This window comes from Myiozetetes cayanensis, unplaced genomic scaffold, assembly GCF_022539395.1.
Source record: "Myiozetetes cayanensis isolate MyiCay16 unplaced genomic scaffold, myiCay2020 scf5-8, whole genome shotgun sequence".
In the NCBI taxonomy this organism is placed as follows: domain Eukaryota; kingdom Metazoa; phylum Chordata; class Aves; order Passeriformes; family Tyrannidae; genus Myiozetetes; species Myiozetetes cayanensis.
Window position 1 is genome coordinate 27,878,506 of NW_026087742.1, and position 23,458 is coordinate 27,901,963.

The window sequence follows — 23,458 nt, forward strand, 5'->3', positions numbered from 1 at the left end:
TTTCATGCACTGAAGCTTTTGAAGGGAAATTAATTTTACATAAGCAATTATTTATTTTTTTATATATTTTTGGTGTAGGTACATAAGTTGGCAGAGGACATCAGTTGCCTGGAGTAGTTGTTGTTGACTCCCAGTTTTCTGCAAAGTCAGTTCTTTGTCACAGTTTCTTTGCCCTGCACCCACTAGTTTGTTGATTTGGTTTTTTTTTCAGAGGGGAACGTGCTCTTATTTATGAGACTGATCCCAAGAGAATTCTGTCACTACAGAAGATGTATTTGTCAGTAAAAACTACGCTAGATTTGCTGAAATACTACTTGCTATGGAAAACGTGCTTCTGTCCCCTATCATTCTTCACTGCAGTGCCTGAAAATGATAAATGACGCTATCTATCTCGTGTAGAATACAACTTAACATTTTCAATAATGAGGTGGATGGTGGGGCAGAGTGCACCCTTAGCAATTTTGCAGATGATACAAAATTGGGAGGACTGATTGATACACCTGTTGAGGGAAATGCAGCATCCTGTACATGAAAAAGAATAACCTCATATACCAAAGCCAGGAAGCAGTGTTGCATAAAAAAGTGATGTAGGAGTCCTCAAGGGAAAGTTGAAGGTGAGTCAGCAATGTGCCCTTGATGCAAATAAGACCAACAGCATCTCTGAATGCAGTAAGAAATGTGTTCCCAGATCAAGGAAGTTATTACCCTATACTCTGCACTGGTGACATCACATCTGGGATAGGTGTTCAGCTCTGGACTCCCCAGCACAAGAATTATACGGACATGCTGGAGAAAGTCCAGTAAAGGGCCATTAAGATGATAAAGGGACTGAAGTACCTTTCCTATGAGGAGAGGCTGAGAGATCTTAAAAAAGAAGGTTCAGGGAGGATCTAATTGATGGGTATGAATGTCTGAATAAAGAAAACAAAGTCAACCTATTATCAGTTGTGTAAGAGGCATAAATTCAATTCCAGAAAATTCTGTTTAAATATAAACCCCCTCTTTTTTTACTGTAGGTCAAATACAGGAACAGAGTGCCCAACTATGTTGTGTAATTCTTGAATATATTTGGATATTCTCTCTTTGGAGATGTTCAAAACCTGATTGAACACCAAGCAATCTGCTCTAACTGACTATGGTTCAGGAGCAGGGGTTAGCCTAGACAGTCTTTTCTTCCAGCCTCAAGATATTCTGTGTGATTCCATAAATGGAATGTTAAAAGTTGAAGAGTCTTAAATATTCTCTTAATTTCTGAGATGTTCGTATGAACACTAATTTCTAAATTGCATCTTACACACCCAGGAAAGAAGATACATTTTTCTGTACCTAATAAGTAGACTCTGCACTACATTTCAACTTTCCTATTGGAGATTTCTGTTATGCTGTCTGCAGTGCACTGAAGTAAGGTACATTAAAACCAATAAAAATTGTTCCATTAAACTGTACAGGTTTATGGTCAAGGTCCTGCTCTCTTAGAACTCTTAATAAATTGGGAGAAGCAAATCCTAGTCCTAGTCTCATAGGAATAGTTGTACCACCTACTGAAACTACCAGAAACATATATTCCATTTATGGACCTTAAGTCAACTAGTAGACATTTCAAGTGCAATTTTATCAGTAAGACTGTCTTTTCTGTCTCCATTAGTCCTATAAAAGATGACATAGAGTGCTGCAAAGTTAAATCTTCACTCATCCTTGAACCTGAAGGCGTAAAAGCTGTCCTCAAATTTTTGTACCTATATGTATCCCAGTCCAGGCTACCTCAAGTGATAGGTCCCCTCCGGATACCAATGCTGTTTTCCTGCTTGCTTTCTCTTGAAAAAGCTAAACAGAAGAGACAACTAGATCTGCAAAGGTTCCTTCTGAAGTGTTTAAGCTTGTGTAAATTCTTTGCTTTAAAAGACACAACTTATTGTACAAATACCACTTAACAACCTTAAAAGCTAAGTGAATTCTAAGCAGGAAGAGGAAATATCCTGTGGGTCACCATTAACTCACCAAGAAGCTGGCTCTTCCTTCACTTCTCTGTTTCTCTTCTACATTTTTAACTCTTTAATCTTGTCAAAATGCCTGAGGAAAATAAAAACAGGTGAAAAAATTTTCCTACAGAGAACAGAGCCATGAAGAATTCATCTCACTGGTTCCTGAAGTCAGTGTGTAGAAAACCAGGATGAGTTTGAAGGAAAGATTCTGTGGAAATAGATATGAAAATCCTAGCTCAACCATTTTGATCCTTGCTATCCCCCATTTCACTGTCTCTTCAAAAACTCTATTTGGTAGACAGTTCACTGTTGAATTACTGCTCAGTTTCCAAGATGTATGTTGCCTTGAAGGGGCCAGATGGATAAAAGATGAATGAACAGGTTATTCTGGCATCATTTAGAAAAACTTTCAATATGATTCCTGCAGTTGACCCAGCTCATTCATGTGAAGACATTAATATAAACAGTTCCTACAGCCTTTTTTCAATCTTTAACCTTGCTTAACTCCAACCATAACCCTCCTTTTTCCATCTTACAATACATAATTTCTGTATTCCTGCAGATTTCTCTCAAGTGGGATGGCTTTCACTTACTTTACTGATTTCTCTCTCCTCGAATGGAAATTTGTAGTTATGTCAGTCACTTCAAGGGCTGCAGTTCAAGCAGTGGGGAAACTGTTCTACGAAAAGCACATAACCTATTCTGCAGGACACTCTCTGTGGGTGGGCAAAGCACAAGAAGTCTTGTTGTCTGTCATGAAAATGGTCTCTTAGCATTAAGTGCTTTTAGTCATGGAGGCACAGTGAGCAAGCCACTCACTGGAGATGAGTATTTGGCATGGGCTTCCAGAATCTGGCATGCTACCAGTAGGCACTGCCCAGTTGTCAGTTTTATTGCTAAAACATGCAAAGATTCTGATAATGGCTCCAACACCTGTGTCACAGATCACAGACTGTGTTTTACAAAATTTTATTCAAGTCATGGTTATCCTAGTCCACACTGTTTCAAGCCCCAAAGTCTGTTTATGAGATTAGTTCAAGCTCCATGACTGTGATCAACAGAAGCACAGTGGGGGTTATTCTAATCTAGACCTAATCTATCAGGGGACTAAAGCTCCTCAGCATCTACTGAATTCAGTGAAAGGTAAATCCTTCGCCTTTGGGATGCTTCTGGTGATTTTCACCCCACACAAGGAGAGTATTCCAGTCAAAGTCTGATTGATACACAATCTTACAGACACAGAATACTGGTAGTACTGCTATCAATTCCACTGAAAAAAGATTGAAACAGTTCTTGACATTTTTCCCTGTCCTCCAAAGGACAAGTATATTTTCTTATATAAGACCTCAGTAATTAATTCAGTGCAATTCAGTCTTCAGGATAGGAGTAATTTTAAGGTATCAAAGCCATATGAACTCTAGCCTGCATCTTAGTTGTAAGGGCTAGTCTATATTCTGTATATGTAAATTGTAGGTAACACTCATAGAAGTCAGATGAAAAAGTTATGAAAAGACTATGACACAAACAATTTGTGAGAGGGAGAAAACTTTCATTTGCACTTCTACAAGAGTAGGCCAGTTAACAATGGAATCAAACTCGAGGTTATTTATTATGCCTAGCTCTCTCTATTGCTGTATTAACAGCTAGTGCTCATGGGACTTGGAGATATCATTCTTATTGGACCGCACATTTCTGTACAGCTCTATATTGATTTCAGAGTTCTATAATTGTGTTTGTATGGTACTGTAACCCAATATGTCGGGCAGAACTTCTGTTATTTAAGGTCCATAGAAATTCCCTTGAAGTCAGAAGCAGGAAGATGGTACTTTAATCACTGTGAGCAATACACTAATACCTTTGGAATATAAATACTCTCCGGATCATATCCTGTGATTTCAGAGTTCTTCCGTCTCATTTGAGTTGTTCCCCCTGTTTGGGCTTTCACTCGATGTTATTCTAGCCTTTTAAAAACTTACTGTGATAATTATTAAATATTTTATTGTGCAGCATTCTGCAGCTTCAGGGCATACTGCAGGGCACTGCTGTGATGTTTTATTGCAGTTGCCAGTGAATGTGGTAATATCTGGGGTGTGCTTTTCTCTGGAGTGTTCACTTTACATTCTGTTACCCTACTTAATTTCCCCATTTCTGAATGCTAAAATGGATGTCTGTAACTGTAAACAAAACAAAATTTGGATCACAGTTATGAATGATTCTGGATGCTCTCTGAGTAGGATGGTGTCTTGCTGGAGCAGAAACTCACAAGGGCTTCCTGTACAGTTGGATATAAGTGGTCAACTCTTATCTTGGCTTGCCCATTCTCTTGGCAGGACATGAAGCAAAATGTGTTCCCAAAGCCACTTATACACGTTGACATAGGACTGAGCCTGATCAAAGAAACACGTAATCTCAAGACTGGAAAAGCCTTCTGATCCAAAGGCAGTTCATGGCAAGAGAGGACCTAGCTCACAATCAAATAATCAAGAAAAGGTTGTCTTGCTACTAAATCTTTATTTTAGAGCAACTTCTTTTGCATGACTGTGTTTCCATTTCTCCCAATAAAATGCATCTGCATGGTAAAGTGTGCCCAGGATTTTTTGGTGAAAATTACCACTTAGGACCATAGCTTGTTATTAGTAGTCACAGGAAGAACTTTTTTTTTTAGGTAGCTTGTAATGTCATGTGTTCATATCATGTGCTTTACACTTGTAAAACTGAGAACAGAAATTGTCCAAGTAAACAGAGTTCTTTACTGCAACTACCACATGTTGTTAAGCTTTTGTCAGTGGTCAGTTTATGGTATGTCCACTCTTTATATGCTCCTACTGAATGTTTGAAAATACTCTTCAAGAACAGCTTTCACTTCTCTCTTCTCACAGCTTTCTACTAGTTTTTTGCTGCACTTCATTTTTCTTCCCTTCTAAGAATATGGTCTTTAATCTTCCACTTGCTGACTCAATAACTTACTGAGATTTTAAGCAAAATGGATTCATTCAGAGAACTCACAGAAACTTGAGAGTTATGAAATTATTCATACCCATTGAATTATACTATTGATCCATTAAAAACATTTGTTGCAAACTAGCTCCAGAGAGGAATGAGTTGAAGAAGTCAATAAAATGTTTCCTTTGACTTTTGCTCTGTTAGCATGTTGAAAGCCATTGAATCTTACAGCCATGTCACACATATGCTTTGTGTACTTCCTGAATTGTGTGACTGATGGAACAACTGAAACAGGGCTAAAGACCTTGGAAGTCAACACTGAGTAAGATTTACGTTTGCCCTGCCATTAATGTTGCTTAAGAATTATTCTTTTGATACCATTGTTTTCAATCACAAGAGAATTTGAAACATAGAGGAGAAACTGACTTGGACCAAAAAATAGCAAAAAATCAAAGCCCTGTGTATATTGGCTCAGTTCTTCAGAGCTCAGGAATGTACTGAATGAGTGGTGTCTTTTTCAGGCCTGAAATAAGAACCTTTAATAGATTTCCCTAGTTATGGGAAGTGATTTTTTTGATTGTTTGCAAACTCACACCAATTAAAAACCACAACATTATTCTCACTTTTATTTGGAAAACTAGAATGTAATGGAAAAACCTGCTTTGTCCCTTGATCAGATGGCTCTGGCAGGAGGATCTGGCAGTCAGGCAAATAGCATTCTTGAGTCCCTTCCCCTGGCTGAATATAATTTTCTTAGTACACATAAGCAGTCCAATCAAGTTGATGTCAATGCCAGATCAGGACACAGGTTTTGAGATTGAATGCAGAATTTTTTCCCACTTTTCATTATTTTTAAAGCATGAAAAGGTTGCAAAGGCAATATCCATGTTTACAAAAAGAGATTGTGGTCTTCAGAGCCAATGTACTTACATATTTACACAACTGATCACTGGTACGTAACCGTGCATACCTGTAGTTCTGCTGGGGAACTGTTAGAGGCATTGTGTATCAGGAAACAAAAAGTGGAACTGTCAAAGCACAAGATTTTTAGCCAATAATGATCAACAGCAATCGAGTTTATCCATGCAGAACAATTTAAAAAACAAACAAACAAAAAAGCCCCCAAAGAAACTGAACAAAGCCATCAAATCAAAACATAAAGAGTTTTCTTTGATAAATGGTGGCTTTGATTAACACATGTGAAAGGTTTAAGAAACAAAAATACAAAAGGTATAACAAAGCCCAAGTGTTTCTAGATGAAAGTCATCTTTCATCCAGGATAAGAGAAAGAGTGAAAGGCATCTAATAAAGTTTCCCTTTGAGAAAGTCATTCTTTAGCTCTCAAATCTGAGGCTTCTTGCATCTCCCTTTGAAGTACCTGGTATTTGCCTCAAGGCCAGTCTACTACTTCTGTGTTACCCTTAACATGTGATGAACTCAGTGTCTGCTTGATTGTGTGCTTGGAAAGATGTGGGAAAAACATGGACTTTACTCCTGTATCTTCCCAATTACAGCAAAAATATACTGTATTCTCTGACACCTTATGTGTCAAACTATGATTTAAATATAAATAAATACCAAGCATATTTTGCTGCAAAATTGCATTTATTCTTGCAAATGTCATGTCCAGTTTCCAGTGAACGAAGATGAAAATCATCATGTCGCACTTCAGATCCATTAACCTAGTGGATGTTTAGAAAACACCTGTATTTTGATCCCCTTTAAAGCTCCATACATCACTGCCAAGAATATTTTATGACTTCCAGAACTCTGTGCTCTCTAGCATCAGTAGTTTGCAGTTGTCCAGACAAACAGGATTAAAGGCATTCATCAAAAACTCAAGGATCATTTGGTGCATTAGGTTTTCTTGCCAAGAGAAGCAGAGAGACCTCACTAAAATTAATTTTAGCACATCACTAATGGAATATTCTCCTGGTAGGCTCAATATTTGTTTTTTTTTAATAACTACTTTCTGGAGCCAAGATAACTACCATACTTTTTATGCAGCACTGTACATTGAGGAGACTGTGCTTCCATATCTTTGGCAAAGTATGTTTCCCCATGTGTATTGATACAGCTTTTTATTCCATGCTGCTGCTTCCTTCATTCAGGGTGGTACATTTAAAAATGGGAATTTGAGAATAGCTATTTACTCCCTCTAAACCCTGCAGCATATAAATTAGACTGAAAGAGCCATGTGGCTGATTTCCACACTTTCCTTTTGCTATAATTTGGAAGAATCAGGAAAGAATGTTTCTATATGCCCACACTCCCCATTCTTCCTGTTTGGTAGCATTTTCTAGGCTTGACAGGGCAAAAGAGGGGTGCAGCAAGCAAAAACATTTTTGCCACAAGCTCACCTAAAAAAAGTTTTAGCAGCTTGGTTTTTTGCCTTGCTTCATTACTCTGTGTAGCTCAGCAGAGATCAGAAGCCACCATTAACTTGCAGGATTTAGGGGGCAACTACTACTTTTCCCATTTGGGCAATTTTTAATCAGGGCAGAGTGAGATGTAAAGAGTGATCAGAGAAGTAGCATCTTAATGTAAACATTGAAGCTGGGTGTAAGGTAATGGAAAAGCAAACCACATTACTGTGTAAATTCCTTGGATATTTATTTACTTTTCTTTAAGTTTTATATATGAAAATCATGGAATATGTATTCCAGCTCTAAACTCCTATACTTCTTGAAAAAGTTCCAGCCCACCCTTGGAAACATTCAAGGTGAGGTTGGGTAGGACTCTGAGAAACCTGATCCAGTTGAAGATGTCTCTGTTTATTGCAGGGGGTTGGACTAGATGAGCTTTAGAGGTCCCTTTCACCCAAACTATTCTATGGTTCTTCAATTTTCAGAATTGCAGAAAAAGCCTGGTGACATAGGAGGCAAGGTCATGACACCAATATACAGGCCTATCAAGTGCTCATAATGAAGCTGATGAGAAATTATATTTTCAAAAGGTGACTTTTTTGAGTAAAAACCATTTAGGATTTTGCTAAAAGCTGGTCTACATTGCCAGTTTGATTTTTCAGGATAATTGTTTCCCTTTTCTTCAGAAAATACATACCTGAGCTTGATGTCTCCTCTTGCCACACCTGGCTTTTCTCCAAATTATGTTGATAGCCCTTGAAACAGAAGAATTCTGGTGTTCTCCAGTACATAGCTCTGGAAGTCTGATGGGTTTGCCATGGTGTCAGGTCTGCCATGTCTCTGGCAAACTTATGTACCTGGTTACAAGGATTATACTCCTTGTTTGAGTTCTGTCTACTGTTATTGATAAATCTATTGGACTTTTCTTAAGTGTCTTCAGTTTGCAGCAGGGGGTTCCAAAAAGAATCAAAAAAAAAGGGAATAGCATGAGTGTCCTATAGGTACAGGAATGTTACAGAGTGGGAATGTCTAGAATTGTTGGGAATCTGCTGCAGGCCTGAACTAATATAAAGTATTCATATAAATAAGTATAAAGTATTAATTCATTTAGGCTGCAGGCCTAAATTAATATAAATATTAATATTTATAATTTTTGTGATATATTCTAGTGATTGATCCTTAGCAGGAGCATCTCAACAAACCAGAATGCAAACATGGCCTTGCGTAAAAAAATCTGCTCAGCTAACCACTGCTTTGGTGCAGTGCATTAAAGAACTGGTGAGCAAATGCAGCTGTGCAGAATGCAGTGTGAATATGATTATGGGCATGTAAGGAAAGACATAAAAAATAAAGGGTTTGCACCAAGAAGAAAAAGAAGCAACAATAAAGTGTCTTGGAGTTTAGCCTTTTAATAAAAGAGTGGATGAAATTTTATATTTCTGCTCTTAGCACTTGCTTGTTTGCTCTGCAGCCATCACAGAACTGCCACGTTCCTCAGTTTGTCCACCCGTAAAAATCTGCATATGTAATACTGTGTGCAGATTGTGGTGCCCTTTTATTGCTTAGTGTTGTATACCAAACCTCACTAGCCTGAAAAATAAGGCAGCAGTCTAATTATATCATAAATTCTGCCAAATTTTTGTTTTCGTTCTTTCCCTTTTCAGATATCTTTATACATGTGATTCCAAATTGCTAAAGGCATGGTAAACCTTTATTGGATTGTTTTGTTTTGGAGTGTATAGTTTGATTATACTGAATTCAACTCACAGCAAATTGAAAATATACAGAATAGAGGTCTGAATATATATTAGTCTCATGCAACTTCTTGAAGGTCTAGTGACTGAAAGGCAGCTGCCATAAAGCCACATAACTCACTGTAACCTGATCAGAGGTAACAATGAGTTACATGAAATTTTCTACCTACAATTGGATAGCTTTTATGTACTTCAGTTGCTTAAAAAAACTTTCTTTTCATGTACCTTTATTGAGGTTGATATGTGCTTATAAACTTTGATGTCATTTCCTGTGTTTTGGTATTCCTGCCTATGGAGTACTTATTACTTGACCCAATAGGGTCAATACTATCTCTCAAAAAGTGGGTTAGAGACAGCTACCATAAATCAGTTCTTGATCACAGATATATGAGTGTAATCAATCAGCAGTTCCAGCCAGCAGACTTTAATGAATCATATGCTTTGGTCTACTTTTGGTGGTTGTATAAGATATATTAATCAACAATCCATGCATGTTTAGAAAATACTAGACTCAGTCAGCCTTTGCTTTGAGATTTTAATTTTTTACATTGCTCTGATGATTATAACATCATTAGGTATAGAGGGTGGTTTGCTCATCATAGTCTGATGATTTGCTTATGATTTAATCAAGCACTAAATTAAGAGAGGAATGTGACTGCATCTGGCTTCCCTTACTATTTTTAAAGAGATGGGGGGCAGTCAGTATTCCAGGAGCATGACAGCTTTGCAATCATATTGCTTATATTTAAGTTTTTTGTAAAGATGTTCATTATGTGAAGTGTTTATGCTAAGGATGATTATGAAATCGCTGGTGAATAAGGGGCTGCCTTTTCCATTTATGAAGTCTTAATGGGACCCTGGACCACTCTTGCAATGTACAGCACAGCAGAATATCAAGGTAGTCACAAGGTGGTGTTCCGAAAAACTTCATATGCCATTTGAAGAGCTGGTAATGAAGGTGTCTGCTTAGAGGAGATTAATTTCACTGACTAGTGTCAGACAGAAACATCTTCTGGTCTGACTGATATAGAGAGAAACGTGCCTTAACCTGAAAGATCCTACAAGAATTTACAAAATCAGTATACAAGTTTTTAAAATTTTTTTCAAAGTATTGGGAAAGGATTTTTTTGTTTAAAATGTAGGAGCAATATGAAATTGTTCACACAAAGTCAATGTTAATCTCTGCATATAGAGCTAGCCAGGAGACATGTTGATAGCAAAAATGAAATTTATTTCATAATTTTTTTCTTGAAAGGGTTTGTAGAGTAGCACTGGCTTTTTGGCTGTTCATCAGTTGCCAGTGTAGCTTTCAAGTTCCTTATTTATTGTCCTATTTCACATTTAATCCATACACAGTTTCCATTACACATAGCAGCTAAAAGTCCAGACGTCATTGATCATTTTTGAATTACCTCATTCCAGAAATAATTTTCTGACTATTTATCACTACTTTGGCTTCAGCCATGAGGTGTGATCTAACTAAAATTATAATCTTGTTGAGATAAGCAAGACCAAAACATACTTTATTAATTCTCATGGACAAGCTGTGACATGTAAATAGCTACACTGCCCACACGGTCTGCAGAAGTGGACAGGCATAATTTTTAGTCACTTTGTCTCTTGGTCTAGCATTGTCTTAAAAAAAAGCTTAAAAGGGATTTGATCTACAATAGCAGACCACAAGCACGAGTGTCTGAGGCTCATATCTATTCTAGTTACTCTACACCAGCCTCATTATGTTGTAAGAGCATTTCAGGTAGCAAATCTAGTGTGATAAATGACTACGTGAAGATAGCATCTTCTTATTGAATAGACTTGCTCTCTGAGTATATTCAGAGATTCATGTCCTCCCTTTTGTTACTGAAACATCTCTTTTTGCTAGTTTTTATCTCTATTTCTCTTTCAGAGCTTGAAAAGAGCAATGAGAGCACTTTGAGAGAGTGATGATATGCTTTCTTTTATGTTATCAGTCTTTTTGACCTAGTAGACAATTGTTTACGACAGAAACTAAATAAAATTGCCTGGGAGTTGTTACAAGAACATGACTCAGGTGCTACATTGGTAAAGGAATAAAGGAAATTACTCACTCAGTGACTAATATTACCATTAGTAGCTAGATGTGCTGAAGCCTCAGACCTCAGGCTGTGAACCTTTTCCTAGATATGCTGAGCTTTTCATCTTGAGTAAAGGGAGACCCCAGAGCTGGTTCACGCTGGAAGATAAGGAAGCAAAGAACGTCACTACCCCCATCACCAGAAGCTGAAGCCTTAGAGATTTTAGGAGAACCAGCCCACCTAGAGACAGTGAAGAGAACCAATGCAGAACAAGAAGACCCTAATAATACCATTGGACCAAACTGTTGCATGATGGGCAGGAAACTTAGATTGTAACTGTGTCATTCCCATGGATTCCTTTGTTTGGGGTACCCAGCCTGAGCCGTTCCTGTTGTTGTACCAGTCAAATATTAAATTATTTCTTCCTGGAATCAGACATCCGAGACTCTGCTGCAGGAAACCTGAAGACATTTCTTTAACACATTTACATAGATGCCAGTAAGTATCCTAATTTATTCTGCAGGATTTTGTTGTTTGCAGCAATAAAAATAGAAAGTTTGGCTCAGATTCCAGATTGCATTTCAAGGGATGACAGCTAAATTGTAAGCAAAAACTATTTTGACTATTCTTTCACCTGAAGCCTAAGCTTGGTACTTCATACGATTTTCTGTGCAATTAGAATACAACAAAACTTAATGAGTGATAGGTCAAACAATTAATTGTTGTTAATGTTGTTTACTGTATGATACTACCAACACATATCGCCCTCTACAGAGTCCAAGAGAGACATCCTTACCTTTACACCCCATTCTTCTTGGGAATGGTAAAAGCAAAAGAAGAACACTTCAGAAGTCTTTTCAGAAAAATGACCCAGATACACAGGATCACAGAATGGGTCAGGTTGGAAGGGACCACAGTAGGTCATCTGGTCCAACCTTCCCTCTCAAGCAGGGTCATCCTAAAGCACATTGCACAGAATTGCATCCAGACAGTTCTTGAATATCTCCCATGAGGGAGACTCCACAACCTCTCTGGGCAACCTGTTTCAGAACACAGTTATCCACACAATTAAGAAGTTCTTCCTCATATTCAAGTGGAACTTTCTGTACAGACAGATGACTCTTGGACATGTCTAGTAGTGGAATTTACCCTTTCCATTCCTACCTATTCTAGATTCTGATAAACATAAGGAAGTGCAAAGGTGGGGTTTTTTTGTTTGGTTGGTTGGTTTTTTGGCTGGTTCTGTTGTGGTTTTTTTTCAAATTTCATGATTCACATCTGAAAACTTACTCACATACAGTCAATTTTCTATACCTTGTAATGAAAACAGTGCTCCATCTGTGAGAATGCACAGGGAGAGTGCTGAGAGGGAGTAGCTATCTGTTTACTGTCACTGTTGGCAATGTAGATTATAGTTGCTTCTCAAAGGATCAACAATGAGATATTGGCCATTCTTAGGTGTGTGATATTCAGCTTGGTGCTGCCCTCATCACTCAAAAATTATCACAGAATGACACAGTGCACCGAGTTGGAAGGGACCCAAAAGGATCATTAAGTCCAACTCTTAAACCTGCACAGGATATACTTGTGCATCTCAAGTATCTCACACTTACTGGATGAGTTCCTATGTGAAGATGGCAACAGATTGACTCCAGAAAGACTGAGCTTTTTCATGACATCTTTGATGCCTTCTAGTCAGTATTGAAACTTGAATGTGTTGAGAGAAAGCACTTGTAGTGGGTCAGTGAATTGTATGCATGGGACTGCAGATCTGGGCCAAGAATCCAGCTGACAGTGTTAGATTTGGTATAGAATAACACAAATCAGATGTGAAAAGCATTGTTCTTAACAGTATACTTCTTACAAATATTTTCAGTAGTGTTGACCACTATTTACTGACTTGCAAGAATTTTAGGTATTAGATTAAATTGCCATTCTTTGCTCATCTCTGCCAAACCCCAAAGAGTGATGATTGCAGCTATGCTCATTTCTTTCCCCTTAAATTATTCCCATGATGTGCAGAGTTCAGTTTTATCATGTTACTAATTAAAAGTATTCAGTTTCTCAGCAACACCACAGTTGCCTATACCATTTTGTAAATGCATTCTTGTCCTGGTTTCAGGTGGGAAAGAGTTAATTTTTCTCTTAGTAGCTTGCATAGTGCTGTGTTTTGTATTTATATGACAATAACATTGATAACACACTGAGATTTTAGTTGTTGCTATGTAGCATTTACTCTAACTCAAGAACTTTTCAGTTTCCCATGCTCTGCCAGAGAGGAGATGCACAAGAAACTGGGAAGGAGCATGACTAGGACAGCTGACCAGAACTGACCAAAGGGATATTCCATACCATGGAACATCATGCTCAGCATAAAAACAGTGGGGAGCTGGCTAGGAGCTAGCTGGCTTGATCGCTACTCAGGGACAGGCTGAGCATCAATCAGCAGGTGGTGAGCAACTGTATTGTGCATTACTTGTAGTATTATTATATTTTATTTTGTTTCAGTTATAAAACTTTTCTTATCTCAACCCACAGGGCTTACTTTTTTTCCTGATTCTTCTCCTCACTGGGGAGTGAGTGAGCAGCTGAGTGGTAACTGTTTGCTGGCTGGGGTTAAGCCACAATAGCTCTGTATGATAAACACATCCTGCTTTCATATCCTTCCTGGTGAATATAACCTTAATGTTTCGCAGCTCAGTTCCTATGAAATTAAAACAGTTGCTGAGGTAGTCAATTAAAAGGGAGCTTAAAATAGGGAAAAAAAAGGCATTTTTAGTACAGAATGTTTTCAGGTTTTTTCCTTTTCTTTTCTTTTTTATTTCCTTTTCTTTGACTGGCTTTGTTTTTCTGAAAAGGCAGTATACCTTCAGAGAGGAATGTAATCAAACCAAGGAACAGTGTTTAGGTCAACCTAAGCCTATTTCTGCAGGGATTAAAATAATCAGCCCTTTTATTTCTCCCTAGCTCATCTTAAGATAATATTAAAATCATCACATTCCATTTTGATTATCGTATCGGAATCACATTTGTTATTCTTATCCTGCTTTTGTAGCATTTCCATTCAACAATATTTAGTGTTCCTATATATTACTGGCAGAGTTTACTAATTAGTTGTGATTTGTATTAGCACTATTCTCTATAATTTGGATCCTTCACTGGAAAATTCACTGAGTTCATAAATTACATATATTTTTTAAAGCCTATAACTTAAGAGCTAAAAGGCATTTTTATTTAAATGTAATATATTCTTAATGATCCCTTTATATATATGCCCTCATATTACATAGCCCAAAAACTTCAGTAGTGATAGACCGCACCATTCTACATAGGGCATTGAAAAAAAATAATGGATTGGATTCTTGTCTTCTGGTATAAATCACCATATTTGCAATGACATCAGAAGTGCTGTTTCAGTTTACATCACTGAAGCTGTGAAGGGTGTTTTAAGGTATCTTTAAAGGTAAATTAAGAAATATTTTATATGACAGCTTTTTAATACAGTTTTTTTTTCACCCACCTTTAGCCATATAATTTAATTTTCTTATGTACTATGTCACAACATTCTTTCTGGGAATTAGTTCGTGGATCTGTTTCATTAGAAAGATAAATCTTTCATTAGATAGATGGAAAGAAAGATCGGGATAGATACATCACTGCCTACCACATATTTCTGTACATATAGTTTTATTTTTCATTGTTATTTTAGATTCAAATAATGCTTCATTTATCACTTAATCTTGCAATAACTTTTCATTTAGAAATGCACAAATAAACAGGGTTTCTTTCTTTTTATTGTCTCAGTTTTCATTTATTTGTTCTTATTTAAAATGCATACTCAATTGCTAGCACAGAGCAGTTTTGGAGCTAGCTGAGGCATTGAAAAAGGCTTGCTAGTATTATGGGTTGATAAATCTAGAATTGCATAAAATTTGAAAATATTAATAACAATATTCTCAAAATGCTGATACCTGGCATTCTGACTTTCAGTACAGTCAGTAGACTGTATCTATATTTGGTTAAGTCTGTATTCCATGACACTAGCTATTTAAGGATTGAAAACTCAGCAAACAAGACACACATGACAGAAAAAGATGATGTTAGTGCCTTAATTAAGGTTTGCAACTCACAATAACAAGCAGGGAGGTAAGAACAGGTAATTTGCAGTGATTTGTTGGAGCTTTAAAAATGCCATGTAAAACATATTTTTGACCATATGCAGCTATCTGGAATTATTAATGAAGGAAAAGGAGGCTCTTAGTTTTTCTTATCTTCAACAGATTTCCATGCTATAGTTCCCCTCATGACTATACTGTAGTGAAACTCTTTTGACTGTAATGAATATAATCTTGATATCCATGAGAAGAAAATTAGGCTTGTAATTAGGAGGCAAGACTTGCCCTCTGAAGCAAAAGATTTTAATGTTGACCTGACAAGCTCATTGGAGTAACTCAACATTTTCGATATTGCACACTGAATATCCTCTTAAATAAAGAGGAATCATTTAGTATTAAATTGCTTTTCTAGTAGTGTCTTTAAAATAATGAGGTGATCTCTCTCAAGTCAGAGACAGACATATGCAGAAATTGTTATGATAAAATCCCTTAAAATCCTGAAAATCCCTTACCATCCTTCTTGCACAGCTAACAAAGCAGAACATCTGTGTGTTTCTCCTCATTTTCATTCAAAGGTAGGAAAATCTAGAGCTGTGTGCAAGGCTTCCTCAACAAGGGCAGGCAAAATTGTTTTCCCTGTATTTAAGCATTCAATAGAAGTTCCCAACTAGCCATAGTGTTTTTTAGGTCTATGTTGCATTTGCTTTAAAGATGTTTATTTCTGGTAACCTCACTGAAATTTTCTGAAACTCTCTTTACTTTTTAAATTACAATATTTTTGGCTATAGATTGCTTTTAAACAGGCAACTGTAATGTTGAGGAAGAACAGGTTGTTTACTTTTCACATTAGCTTTTGTATGGGTTTTTTTCATTGGTAGGGAGAAAGAGCTTAGGGAAATTAACATTGTTTTTTGAAAAGAACCCCTGAGTTTAAAATGTGCACTAACAGCTTGATTGTAATTGCTGATTTTGAAATAGGGACCCCCTCCTTAACTTTTCAGATTTAAATCAAAGATATGGTTGCCAATTTGATAAATTTCAGATCTTTTCTGCTCCCCCATCATATTAGAGAAAAGCAGTTTATGAGGCTTCTCTCTATTTTTATTTTTTTTAAATATATAGCAAACCAAGGTTTGGTCCATGTCCTGTATGTTAGCAGCATTTAGGAAATTACCTTTGTAAAGTTTGAGATTTTTGTCTCAGGTGCATCTTAGTCAAGTACTCACAGTTCATGACGTTAATGGCATTCGAATTGTCCTTTTGTCACCAACCCATCTCTCCGAACACAAAATTTGCATCTTTTTTTAGCTCTCAAGAGCAGTATTTTCAGATGCTCTTAATTTGATCTATTTGACCTGTTCTTAGGCAGATGTTTTTGTCTGAAAGATCCAAAATTTGTTCACCTTTAATTTTACATACATCATGTTACCAGAACTTTGTGTAAGTTGAATTGAAAAAGTTCCCATTTCAGTTTGGAAAGACTAAAAGACTGAATAGAGAAAAATGGAGAGAATCAAGAATTGAATCTCTATGATTCACATAGCATAGGCAATTGGAGTACTTACATCCATTTTTTAGCTAAATATGAGAGTACAACCTGAATTTAAGTACCTTGCTGAAATGCCCATTCTAGATATTTTCTGTAAATATATACCTTTAATATTACATTTAGGTATTTATTATGTATTAATTAGGTATTATTAGGTATTCATTTACATTAATACCTTTAATATTACAAACAGTGAAGAATATTGGAGAAACCAGATAAAACCTCTTTAACAAAAATTCCACCAACCAAAAAATTTAGTTAAAGGTCAACTACATTCAAGCCAACAAATGACAGAAAGAGACTGAGAATTAGTTTATGTCTGCATATATTTAGGTTTGACTGAAATCAGTGGAAAAACCCCATGACTTTTAGGGTTGGGTATTTTAAGAAAATGTTTAGTCAAATTAGACAGCTTTTAAGACCAGGATGAACCAATAAGAACTTTTCTGGCCTACTCCAAAATTCAGACTGTAGGATTTAACTCCAGCATATCTGCACTGAATCAGTGTTTCAACTACTGTTGCAAGTATATTCAGTTGAAACTTGTGAAGCGATTTAGCTGTTGCAGAAGAATGAATAACATCTAGACCCCTGGCTGAATTGTGTGGGCTCTGCAAGGAGAAAGGACAGGAATAAAAATTGTAAAGGCATATTTTTGTCTTTGAGGTAAATAGATCTGACTCTGAATAAACACAGCAATGAAATCTGTTGAGTAGGAAGGTGCAATTTTTATGTAATCACTTTTGGAATAGAACTTCCAATATTCTATATAGTTATCCATTTTTTAAGTTAAGTGAGTACAATCGGACTTTAAGTACCTTTTAGAAATGTCCATTTTAAATCTTTTCTCTAAAATAATGCATTCGCCTTTACCACTTGACCTTTCAATGTAAACTTAAGTGCTCTTTTCATGTTTCCTTGTTCTCACAGTAGCAGTTTAAATTTTACCGTCATGTTTTTTAGGATTTCAGGACTTCATTACTGTCATCTCTCCTTAAGCATTTCTCAAGAATATCTCTCTTCCTGACTCTAATATGAATCATAGAATCAGCTGGGTTAGAAAGGACCTCTGAGATCATCAAGTCCAACCCTTGATCCACTACCACCATGGTTACTAGACCATGGCACTCAGTGCCACATCCAGTCTCATCTTAAAAACCTCCAGGGATGGAGAATTCACCACTTCCCTAGGCAGTCCATTCCAATGTCTGATCACTCTCTCTGTAAAGAACTTCTTCCTAATATCCAACCTAAATCTCCCCTGACAGAGCTTAAGCCCGTGCCTTCTTGTCTTACCGCTGATTGCCTGGGAGAAGAGACCGACCCTCACCTGGCTACAACCTCCTCTCAGGTAGTTGTAGAGAGTGATGAGGTCACCCCTGAACCTCCTCTTCCCCAAGCTAAACAACTCCACCTCTCTCAGACCCTCCTCACAGGACTTGTGCTCGAGTCCCTTCACCAGCCTCGTTGCTCTTCTCTGGACCTGCTCCAGCACCTCAATGTCCTTCCTGAACTGAGAGGACCAGAACTGGACACAGTACTCAAGGTGTGGCCTCACCAGTGCTGAGTACAGGGAAAGAATCACTTGCCTGCACCTGCTGGTCACACTGTTGCTGATACAGGCCAGATATCATTGGCCTTCTTGGCCACCTGGGCACACTGTTGGCTCATGTTCATCCTCCTGTAAATCCAAACTCGCAGGTCCTTTCTGCCTGGCTGCTCTCCAGCCACTGTGTGCCCAGCCTGAAGTGTATATCTATTCTCTTTATCACTTTATTTGGCTTGTTATCTCGTTTTTGTTTGCCCAATGAAAATTCATGCTGTCTTTCAAATAACACGTAACTCATGTGAAAGAATAAACTGCCACTAGGATTGAGAGCATTGTGTTCTGATAGTACTCTTTGCACTTGCTTTCTATACTCTTAGAGAATCTGCCTTAGATCAGAAGTCAAAAATCTGAGTGTACCACCACATGCAAATTCTTCCTATTTCCCACTGCATTTGACAGGCCACAACTGTTTATATTTACCTTTGGGCATTTATTGTGTTCAAGCATACAACTCTCAATAAAACATTATATTCCTCTTCTAAATCTGCTTGTTGGCCTCATTTCCCTACATTTGGTTGACTTTATCTGTTTCCTTTTAAATGCAGCATTAACTGATTTTACATGGTCTAATTTACATAAACTATTAATGGTATTATAATTTTCCCCTCACAAAATTCAACATAAAGCACTTGTCCCCAACTTCTGGTCTGTTTTCAGTCTTTCACATGGACCCCAATAAGTTTTATTCATTAATTCCTTATTCCCAAATTTGCCAGTGAATGCAGTGATAGATGGGTGAATTTTCTTTGAAGTTATCTGACAGTGCAACTCTTACTAGGAATTGAAAGGTCTTTTGTTCTATAGTTATTGAATTTCAGCACAGGAAGTAATTTTAACACCTCCTACCTTCACTATAAACAGCCCAAAACTTTCTTGCACCACATATCATATCAGGATTGTAAAAATACTCAAAAAAATTATTCAGTGGTGTACTTAGCAAAAATACTAAATTTTTCCCAGCATTTGTTTTCCAGAAAATTCTTCCAAATATTTGGATTGGGTTTGTTTTCATTAAATTTTTGATGTAAAATTTTAAAGACATACAGCGAATTTGGTTTTAACCAGTGCCTCTCAGTGCAGGATAACAGTACCAGTGGAAAGGAAGGGGAAATGGCAGAAAATTGCAACAGCAGTTGTTTTTTCTACAATAAATTCTGCTTTGTTTCTACTGTATCTTTACCTGAAAAAGCCACCAAAAAGTCCCATCTGTGTCCCCATCACCTTGTTTTTTATCAACTGTTGAAATGTAGGAGCTACCTTGCTCAGAGATAAGGTGTCTCTGCTTGTTGATAATGTTTTACGACATGAGTTGACATCTCTAGCTTCTTTAAGGCTTTTGCAGGAACTCGGTGTTAAGCATCCACACAAGGACAGAGTGGTCATGTTAAGACAGAGAGGGATATTTGTCCTGGTTTCAGCTGGGAGGGAGTTATTTTCTTAGTAGGTGGCACAGTACTGTGTTTTGAATTTGGTATGAGAATAATGTTGATAACATTCTGATGTTTTAGTTCTTGCTAATAAAGCTTACTCTGTATTGAGGACTTTTCAGTTTCCCATGCTCTGCCAGTGAAGAGGCACACAAGAATTTAGAAGAGAGCATGGCCAGGGCAGCTGACATGAACTGGCCAGAGAGATATTCTGTACCATACAACATCATGCCTAGTACATAAACTGGGGATGGTTTAGCCAGAAGCTGCTGATTGCTGCTCAGGGATGGGATGGAATCGGTCACTGGGTGGTGAGCAAATTGTATGGTGCATCAATTATTTTTTGTGGGTTTTAATTTTATTTCTCTTTTTCCTTTTAAATTATTTTTACCATATATTTACTATTATCATTAAACTGTTCTTATATCAATGTACGTGTTTTACATTTTTCCAGTTCCACTCCTGGTTCCACTGGGGGTGGGGGAACCATGAGCAAGTGGTTTTAATTCTTAGCTACCAGCTGGGGTTAAACCATGGCAGTCCTTTTTAGTGCCCAGTGTGGGGCACAAAGGGTTGTCATAACAACAGATCTGACAAGGAAGTGTTAAACCCAATTTGTTTTAAGCATCCATTTTATTAATTCAAAAGTCACTGGTCACAATGCTCATTTATTTGCTCTTAGAATTTCTTCATATGTGTTCATGTAATACCTTAACTGCTGTATGTGTTTCTGGTTGTGGTGTCTATACTCCCTGTGTCCTGGGCTAAGTTTATAATTTTGTTGTTCTATGCAATACTAGCTTATGATATGATAGAATCGCAGGTTGCAAAACTAGTTTAATCTGTGTGCTCAGCATTGCTGTCACCTCTGTGTTTCGGGAGCCATCTATTGGGAACTATTAATAGTACACCTTTCGCCTTTTCCACTTGCAGAGCCAACCTGTGGGGAACACTGCTTCCTAATCCTTCCTTCCTTCCTGTATATTTTCACTTCTACAGAGGCTATGTGCTCATCATCACACTGGGATTGGAATCCCACTCCCTTTTGATTACCACATTAATGTAAATTAACTGGAGAAGTGCAGCAATGATGGAATCAGAACTGACTTCAACATGCAGCCCTCTAACACCACACACCATCTTTGCTGCCTTGAAAGACTGTTATGACAGAAGAGCCTAATTTCATGGACTAAATTATCTCAATGGATGGTCCATAGACTAAGGGAATGTATCTAAGGGAATATATCAATGTGCATATATCAAAACACAGGAAAGGTGATAGGGCATTGAAGTGTGGCATGACATAACTGGTATGGAATAAGTGGTGGATACTGTCCTGGTTTCAGTTAATTTTTTTCTTAGTAGCTGACACAGTGTTGTGTTTTGGTTTTAGTGTGAAATAATGTTGATAACATGCTGATGTTTTAGTTGTTGCTAAGTAGAGCTTACTTTAAATCAAAGACTTTTCAGTTTCCCGTGCTCTGCCAGAGAGCAGATGCACAATAAACCGGGAGGGAACATGGCCAAGACATCTGACCTGAACTGGCCAAAGGGGTATTCCATGCCATGGAATGCCATGTTCAGTATATAAATGGAGGGAAGTTGTCCAGGAGCCACCAATTTGTGCTCAGGGATGGGATGAGCATCAGTCAGTGGCTGAGCAACTGTATTGCACATCACTTTTTTTTTTGGGCTTTATACCTCTTTCTCCTTTTCCCTTTTAGAATTATTTTTACTATTATTGTTAAAATCATCATCATATTTTATGTTTTTCAGGTATTGAAGTGTTCTTTACCCGTGAATCTTACCCTGCACACTCCCTTCCCCATCCCGTTGCAGGGAGGGGAGTGAGCAAGTGACTGCATGGTACTTAGTGACTGGCGGGGGTTAAACCACAACAGTAATGCAGTCATGGAAGCAGGGAAGCACAGGATAAAGAACAGAGGAAATATAGCAGTGCGAGGTGAGTGTTAATAAAGTTAATTCATATTTTGTGTGAGATGATTGGCAGTGACAGGAACGTGGTATTTGGTTTCTGTTTAGGAGGTAAAAACATGATATAAGGGCCTGGAATTGATAGCATAGTAGATGTAGGATCTCATTATACTTCGGGTGAAATTTCTACTTCTTCTCCCCTCTCAAAGAGACATAAAATCTGGGATGATCTGTAAGATCACCTTATAGTCAACAGGATGTTTTCTTTCTAGTATGGTCTTGTGCATTTCTCAGCAATGCACTAGTCACTCCAAAATGGCATGTATATGGGACATACCTAGAGGCATGTAGTAAAAATGGGAAGTAGAGAAGCATAGGCTGAAGATTTCTTTGTGAGAAGCAATTAACCTGCTAGACCCGCTTGGCTTAGAAGAAAGAGGCACAGAAGGAGTTGTGAAGCAAGAGTATTTAATACAATAAGCATGGAATGAGGATTTGGAAGGATTCTTGTTTTCTTTATAGAATTTCAGTAGCCCAGGTAACTGATTAATTCATTAGTATTTATCAGTGTCCTTATCCAAGCATATGTGGCATACCAAAAATATTTGGTACAAGAACATAATGCAGGATTGGGAACAGTTATGAAAGAAATATTGGTGTCGAGGGGGAGGGAGTAACTAAAAATGTACTGTTGTGGTTTAACCCTCGTAGGCAGCTAAGCACCACCCAGCCACTCGCTCACTCCCCTGCAGTGGGACGGGGGAGATAAACGGAAGGGTAGAAGTGCGAAAACTCATGGGTTGAGATAAAGATGGTTTAATAGGTAACGCAAATGCTGCGTGCATAAGCAAAGCAAAAATAAGGAATTCATTCATTGCTTCCCATCAGCAGGCAAATATTTTGCCATCTCCAGCAAAGCAGGGCTCCGTTATGCATAACAGTTACTTGGAAAGGCAAACACCATAACTCTGATCCTCCCCCTTTCTCCTTCTTTTCCCAGCTTTTGTCGCTGAGCACGATGCCATATGGTATGGAACATCCCTGTGGTCATTGGGGCCAGCTGTTTTGACTGTGTCCTCTCCCAGTTTCTTCCACATCCCCAGCCTATGGTAGGGTCATACGTGAAACAGAAAAAGCCTTGATGTTGTACAACTGCTACTCAGCAATAACAAAAACTTTGGTGTATTATTGACTCTGTTTTGGTCACAAATCCAAAACATAGTACCATATAACCTACTATGAAGAAAATTAACTCTTAGCCCAAACAATGAGTACTTAGAGGACTTTAATCCGATTAGTTGGAACATCTGCAAATAATGAATATTCATAAAAATCAAGGACATTTCTTCTGGCAGTTCCTCAGGAGTCAAATTGTACTCCCATTTTGAAAGGAGATAGAGATGATCCGATTTTGCATTTTTATCAGAAAGAGATACTAACTATTGAACAAACCTAGTCTACTGCTTGCTGTTATCAAAGGAAACTGCTATCCTGTATCTCAGAGCCCTTTGAATCGTGCTAACTTTAGATACATTGTCTAGCTGCAGATGGTTCTTTTTATTTAGAATGCAGAAATAAAAGGCATCCATTTAAATGCAAATTTGCCACTGTGTCCTATGGAATTTCCTCTCACTGAACAGTGTTGTGGCATACATTTACTGTGACTGGAAAAATACTGACACTCATGTATGCCTATCCCTATTTTCATGCAGTAAAGTGTAAGA

General features: G+C 37.6%; 1 long non-coding RNA gene across 5 annotated transcripts in view; it reads right to left on the reverse strand.

The window, feature by feature from the left end:
• Positions 1 to 6: 6 nt before the first annotated feature.
• The window catches only part of LOC126649415 (uncharacterized), a 52,354-nt gene continuing 28,902 nt past the window's right edge, over positions 7 to 23,458 (reverse strand). For all 5 annotated transcript variants that reach the window (XR_007631034.1, XR_007631035.1, XR_007631036.1 and 2 more), the window contains 2 exons: positions 11,133 to 11,257; positions 7 to 2,070 (listed from right to left, as the gene is read on the reverse strand). This is a non-coding gene — a long non-coding RNA (uncharacterized LOC126649415). The remainder of the gene's footprint in view (positions 2,071 to 11,132; positions 11,258 to 23,458) is intronic.